Genomic DNA, 7,131 nt, shown 5'->3' with positions numbered 1-7,131 from the left:
TATCAGTGTGCAGTTGGAGGGAAAATTTCTCCCACTGTACCCAGCGCTGTATTGCTCATACTTTACCATATCAATTAATAAATTGATTGCTGTTTGAATATTGGCCTAGTCAAGCTTCTTATTTATAACAATTTCCCTCTGGAGAGAGGCTCCTATTGCAGCTTTTGCATTCAGGCAGCTGCAGATGCCTCAGCTTTGGCTGCACAGCAGCTGGAAATGCAAGTGCAGGAGCTCTGTGCATGGCCAGCCCCAGCAGGTGACAGCAAGGACAGGGCCCTGGCCCAGTGACATTTGCAGGGAGCTGTTGTCATCTTATTTCAAAAGCTCCACACCTTCTTGGTGATTTCTCATGGGCACCTCCTCACAGTACTGACTCCTTTCTCAACATCCTAACTGGACCTAGCTGTGGCCTATTAAGGGCAGGCCTGTTCCTAATTCTTTGTCATTAGTGCAACTGTAGTTCCTTAGGGATGAATTTACCTTCATCACTATTCTCTTACATTCCATCCGTCCACAGGGAGCGCCTTTAGCAAATGCTGGGGGCAGGGACTGTGTAAGGTTAAGCAAGCGTGCTCCGGGCTCTGGGAGTGCAGGTTGCTCACAGGGGCTCGTTGGGGATGTGCCGCAGCACTAGAGATGGACTTGGACAGGAGGAACCCCTTAACCCAATACACTCGTACATTTTCTTTTTCTCCAAACCAGGATTTCTCATTCCCAAACCTTGGCCGGATGCAGGGGGACATTGCGAGGAAGAGGAAGAAGCCCCGGGACACGCAGGTAGGTGAGGAGGAAGTCAGTGCCCCTTTCCCCCTCTCTCCTGCTCCATCTCCCAGCCCCGCATCACCCCTGGCTGGAGGACAGCCCCATTGCTGATGCCGTCCTGCTGGGGATGCATTGTGGGGATCTCCTTCCCATTCCCTGTGGCACAGAGGCAAATCCCATCCTCTCCTTGTCCTTCCTCCCCCAGACAAGGAGCTGAGGATGGAGAGCAGGGAGGACAAATCCCCGGGGCAGAACCTCATGGAAGAGGCAGTTTTGAGCAACGCCATGGGGCAGGAATCCAAGGGGGGAGAAAAGCCCCTGAGGTCCCACAGGAGGAGGGAAGGGCTTCAAGCGCAATTTCCACCTCGTCGGACACCGGCGCATCCACATGGGGGAGAGGTCCTATGAGTGCTCTACTTGTGGGAAGAGGTTTCCCACCTGCTCCAATCTCCTCCTGAATGAGCAGATTCACACGGATGAGAGGCCCTTCTGCTGCTCCAACTGCGGGAAGGGCTTCAAGCGCAATTTCCACCTCGTCGGACACCGGCGCATCCACACTGAGGAGAGGCCCTATGAGTGTCCCCAGTGTGGGAAGAGCTTCACCCGCAGTTCTGACTTGAACAGACACCTAAGGACGCACCAGTAAGGGAAGCCCTGCAAATGCCCCATCTGCAGGGAGAGCTTCGTGTCTGGCTCCAGCTTCATACCCAATTGGACAGCCATAGCAACAGGGGGCTGGTGATGGTTGCCATGGAAACTGACCATAGCAACAGACAGTTGTGATGGTGAATTGTGGGTTTAAAAACCTGCAAGACTTAAAAGTTTAGCTAGATTTAGTTAGGGGGAAAGAGTATACCAAGTAAAATAGAAATAATAAGGGATAGTTAATTATTAGCAGATAAAGTAGTTAAGGCCAGGGCAATATATCTGCCTGTCCGAAATCATCTGCTGGTCTTTTCTATATTCAAAGTAGCAGGATTGGATGTGGATTGAATTGTGGAAAAGAAGAGGACAATGGCCTGCACTTGGGCCCCAAAATTGAGCTATAGTCATGGGGTCAGGGTTTATTGCTGCTATTTGATTGTGTGTTGTTGTTTTGATTGTGTTTTGATTGTGTGTTTGTGTGAGCTGATTGCTGAGGTGAATGTGGGTGAATGCTAAAGTACTGTACGCTGTGTGTTGAGAGCAGGTGAACACTTTATCCCTTAAAAATGAGATACCCCTTCCCAGTGATTTTGTGTGTGTGAACGTTTTAGTTGTGGGAGATGGTATTCCCTGTAACACCTGGCGGCCGGGTTTATCTGGTCCCTGCCAATGTTTTGTGTTTGGGTTTAACTGATCCCCTGCCCATGGAACTTGAGGGGCAAGGGTAGGATGCTGTAACACGAAGTCTTAGTCATCCCTTTTTACAGGGTTTGTGAAGCCACAATGCCTTTATTTTCTTGGGTTTATTTGGTGTGGTTTGGGGTTTGGATGGTTATTGTGCATTTTTAGTACAATAGTCTCATACTGCCATCTTGTGTCAAAAGTTATAACTGAAAAAACTGGTAATTTTTGCTTTGTGTTGGCTGTGATTGTTAGCTATAGCTGTGTGCTGTTGGCTGTTTTGTGGTGGCAGTTGAAGCTCAAACCTGGGCTGAAAGGGTTGAGCCCTTTAGGCCACCCCTTTTAGGATGGATTTCGCTTGAACCAGTGTTTGTGGGTTGTTAGAGCTGTAACAGGGACAGTTTGTTGTATGAGAATAGTGTGGTGAGTTGACTCCCGGGATTTGAGATTCGGGGGGTTGTGTGTTTTTTCCCCCACAGTGTAGTAACTTGACTCTCGGGAATTCAAGATACAGGGGAGGCTGTGGTTGTGTTTGAGGAGGTTTTAGGATTCTGCCTGTAACAGAGGCAGCATTTTGTGTGCAAATAACTACAGTATAGTGATTTGTGCACCTTTTCACTGTGGCTAGACAGATTAAAGGGTCTTGAAGGACTGTGAAATTTTGTGAGGCGAGGTTTGGGTGGGGAGAGAGAGATTATTGGCTAATGTCCTGTGAGTAGAAATAGAAATTGGAGCAGACCAAGTTTGGTGAGGGTTGCTTGTCCAAAGGCTGCCCTTGTGAACTCTGGGTTTGTTTTCACTGTATTCAGTGGGAAGAGCTGTGGTACAGGCAGACATTTGGGTGGAGGAGGCCAAGACAGGCACTTTGTGATTTGTGTTATTCTAAGGAGACAAAGGCCACTCAGAGAGCTATAAGGATTTTAGTGGCAACTGGTCACGAGGGCCACGGAACTAGCAGGTTGTTTGAATCATTGGAGAAGGGCATTTCAGGAAATTTAGGGAAGCCGGCAGAGGCAAATTAGAGCTGAGTGTGCTCAGCCTATTTTTATACCCCGAGACTTTCAAATTAAGGCAAAGAGCTGGGATAAAGTAAAGAAGCACTGGGAAAAGAAAAATGGGAACTAACCAGAGTACAGAAATTTCTGAGGTCAGTCCCTTGGGTTGTATTTTGGCACACTGGAAAGAACTGAGAGGCTATGGAGGAATGGGAAATAAAAATAATTTAGCAAAATTTTGCACCCAATGGTGGCCAGTTTATAGGCTAGAAGAAGGTGTTAGATGGCCACTGGCCAGGACCTTAGACTATGAGACCTTATTGCAGCTCATATTATTTCTAAGAAGGGAACAGAAATGGGAGGATATAACATAAGCAAGGTAAGGTAACATAAGATATGTTTTTTTCTCTCTGGAATCATCCTGAATGCCAGAAAGATTGTGGTCTTGGACCTTCCTCTCATCTCCTGGTATTGGCCCTCAAGAAAAATAATAAAGGTATGTCCTGGATTGCCAAGCAGATTGTATTCTATTTGCCATCTGTATGGCAGCTGTCTTCTGTTAAGTGGGCAGTTTTCCTTATTTCTTCCACACCCACTCCTCCCTCTGGGCAGACATCTGCTGATAACAGGCTATTGAATGTCACTGTGTGACTGATAAGAACTACAGCATCCCATTAGGAGATGCTCTGCCCAGAAGGAGGAACCAAGCAATCTATCCAGATATATTCTGGAAGATTCTAGAATACTAACACAGCTGCTCCACTGGCTTTCCCAGAGAAACAGCAGCTGCCTCTTCCACTGGATCTTCAGAAGATTTCAGGGGAGACTCCTGCCTTCCTTAACAGGCACCTGTCTTTCCAAACCAAGTCACAGGGTGACACTACAGAACCTCACGGAACCATGGGTCAGTTATGACACTGTGGTGCCTCATGGAAACAAGGAGACCATTGTGAAACTTGGCGGCCCCAACAAGCCAAGGGTCCATGGTGACCTTGTGGAGCCCACAGTGTCACAGAGGAGACGTTGTGACGCCCTGGAGCACTGGGGCTCTGGGCTTTCCTTCCTATGGGAGAGAACTGTCCTTCTCCTCCAGGAGCCCATGGCGAGAACTGGGATTCCTTTTCCAAATTTCCTTATATGCAAAGATTGTTTCCAGATGAAATCTGCAAGGAAAGACAGATCTGGCTGCCTCAGCAACCCAGGGGCCACCTCTCATCTGCCTTTGAAACACTGGGACCATGTGGTTTTCTTTCTTAGGGGGAAAAAAACACCCATCTGGACCAGGCACACATGGCCAAAATTGGGTGTCTGCCTCCAGAATTCCCTATATCCAAGGATAGCTCCCAGACAAAAGCTGCCAGGACTGACAAGTCTGGCTGGCCTTGGCTTCCTGGGGACTGGCACTCATCTGCCTCTGAAACACTGGGGCTCTGTGCTTTCCTTCTTAATAAAAAGGGCTCTTCCTCCTGTCCAGGTGCTCATGGCCAAAACTGAGATTCCACCTCCAAAATGCCCTATGGCCTAGGACAGCTACTAGATGAAAGGTGCCAGAAGACACAGGTCTGGCTGGCTTGGCCTAAGGGTGCCCACCTCTCATCTTCTTCCAGAACACTTGGACTTTGCGCTTTTTTCCCTTGTACAAAAGAACCATCCATCTTGATCAGGTGTCCATGGCAAAAACAGGGATTCCACCTCCAAAACTCCATGCATCCAAGGATTTCTCCCAAGAAAAAGCTGCCAGGATAGACAGGTCTGGCTGCCCTTGGCTTCTTCGGGACTGCCTCTCACCTGCTTTCCAAACACTGGGGCTCAGTGCTTTCCTTCCAATGGAAAAGAACCATCCTTCTTCTCAAGGTGTCCATGGTCAAAATTGAGATTCCTCCTCCCAAATTCCATATATCCAAGGATTCCTCCCTGACAAAAGCTGCCAGGACAAACAGGTCTGGCTGGCTTGGCCTCCCAGGAGCCACCTCTCTCTTCTCCCTTTGAAGCACTTGGGCTCTGTGCTTTTCTTCTTATGGAAAAGAACCATCCTTCTCATCTACACAGAAATGGCCAAAATTGTGGTTCCACCACTGATGTTCCCTATATCCAAGGGTTGATTTTAGGGAAAACCTACCAGGACAGAGAGGTCTGTCTGGCCTGTCCTAGGCCTCTGATGGCTGCCTTTTATCTGAAAAATAAAAGGCTGCCCCTGAAAAAAATGTTCCGTGCTTTCCTTCCTATGGAAAAGAATTGTCCTTCTCCTCCAGGGGTCCATGTTTGAAATTGGGATTCTACCTCCAAAATTCTGTATATCCAAGGGTTGCTGCCAGGTGAAATCTGCCAGGAGGGAACATGGAACAGGTCTGGCTGGCTTGGCATCCCAGGGGCCATCTGACAGGTCTGGCTGATGTTGGGATGTCAAGGGCTGCCTCTCATCAGCTCCAGGAACACTGGGGCTCAGTGCTTTCCTTGCTATGGAAAAGAACCATCTGTCTTTTCAGATGCCTGCTGCCATACTTGGTACTCTCCATACAGAAATTCCTGTCTGCAAGGGTATCCTTCAGAAAAAATCCTGCCAGCTCTAGCTGGCCTTAGCCTCTGGTGGTACCTCTCATCTGCCCGGGAAACACTGGGGCTCTGTTACTTCATTCCCATGGAAAAGAACAGAATTTCATGTCCAAGGGCCATGGCCAAAATTAGAATTTGGCATCCCAAATTCCGTATACCCACGGATTGCTCCCACGGATTGCTCCCTGACAAAATTAACCAGGACAGACACGTCAGGCTGGCCTTGTCCTCTGGTGATTTTCTTAGACTATGAGCTGAATGTTTTCATTTCAAAACTCCTTGGAGAGTGCTCAGAGTTCTCCCAAGGGGGGATTTTGGAGGCCTCGGGCCCATGACCACTACAAGTGGACAAAGGATCTCTGTCCTCCATCGGAAAACAGCTCCGGCCGCAAGGACCCAGCCCGGCCGGGGTCACAGAACCATCTGCAGGCCCCAGGAGAGATATTAACTCTTTCAGTGCTTCCATCTTCCCTCCAGTGAGAGAAGAGGACAGAGTGCAGGCACACAGAGGAGCAACATGAAGACACCGAGGTCAGTGAAGGGGAAGCTGAGTCCCAGATGGGAGGGATGAGGAGATGCCTTGATTTTGAGGATAAAATCCTCTTTTAAAGCTATGGAGAGGATGTAATTGATACATCAGACTCTCTTTTTCCCTATAATGCATAGAAGAGTATAGGGACATGACTTGTTCACCAGAGGCCTCCATGCTAAACTAAGCAAATGTTGAAGTAGCTGTGATCCCATGAGAAATTGGAACAGAGAAAGAAAAGTGGTGAGACCCTGTGCCTCAGGCAGAGAAAGCTCTGTTCCCAGAGATGAAGATGATGTGAACATTTGCTCTTAAACAGCACGTCTTTAAACTAATACCCCATAAGCTGACATGGCTCATAAAGACAGCTGTGGAAAAGGCTGTGAACAAATGAGAGGGACTTCACGATTGTTAATTTTCTAGGCAGCTGCTATTCATGGAAGTTGAGAGCCGAGAGAGAATTTCTTAAGGAGAACTCTCCATAGAATGAAAGAGAGACTCCTTTCCCTGAAAGATATGAAGAAAGACTATTCTAGGGGTGATAAACTGACTGAACATTTTAGGTTTTGACTCTTTACATTGTCAGTAATAAAGAAAAGGTTGTAGCGAGAGGAAAAGTATTCTGAAAATTTTGTTCTGATTCTTATTACTCCATTTTTTAGCTACTATTAATAATATTTTCTTTATACACTTTTAAAGTTTTGAGCCTACTTTGCTTTTGTCCTAAACCTGTCTGACAGCAGGAAATGAGTAAGAATATTCTAGTGAGTGCACTGGTAATTAGCCAACACTGAACCCCATACAGTAACTGATACATTGGCTGAGAAATGTCAAATTGGCGAACCAAAACCACTAGAGAAATATTCCTGATGAACTGCATGAGAGCAGAGGGAAATCAAGACACACACATGGTTTTTCAGGACTTGCTTGGTCCTAATGAGCCCCGTGGTGCATTTGGAGCTGAGC

This window comes from Pyrgilauda ruficollis, unplaced genomic scaffold, assembly GCF_017590135.1.
Source record: "Pyrgilauda ruficollis isolate IOZ18807 unplaced genomic scaffold, ASM1759013v1 scaffold735, whole genome shotgun sequence".
In the NCBI taxonomy this organism is placed as follows: Eukaryota; Metazoa; Chordata; class Aves; order Passeriformes; family Passeridae; genus Pyrgilauda; species Pyrgilauda ruficollis.
The sequence above is the reverse complement of the archived record's forward strand: the minus strand, read 5'-3'. Positions refer to the sequence as shown.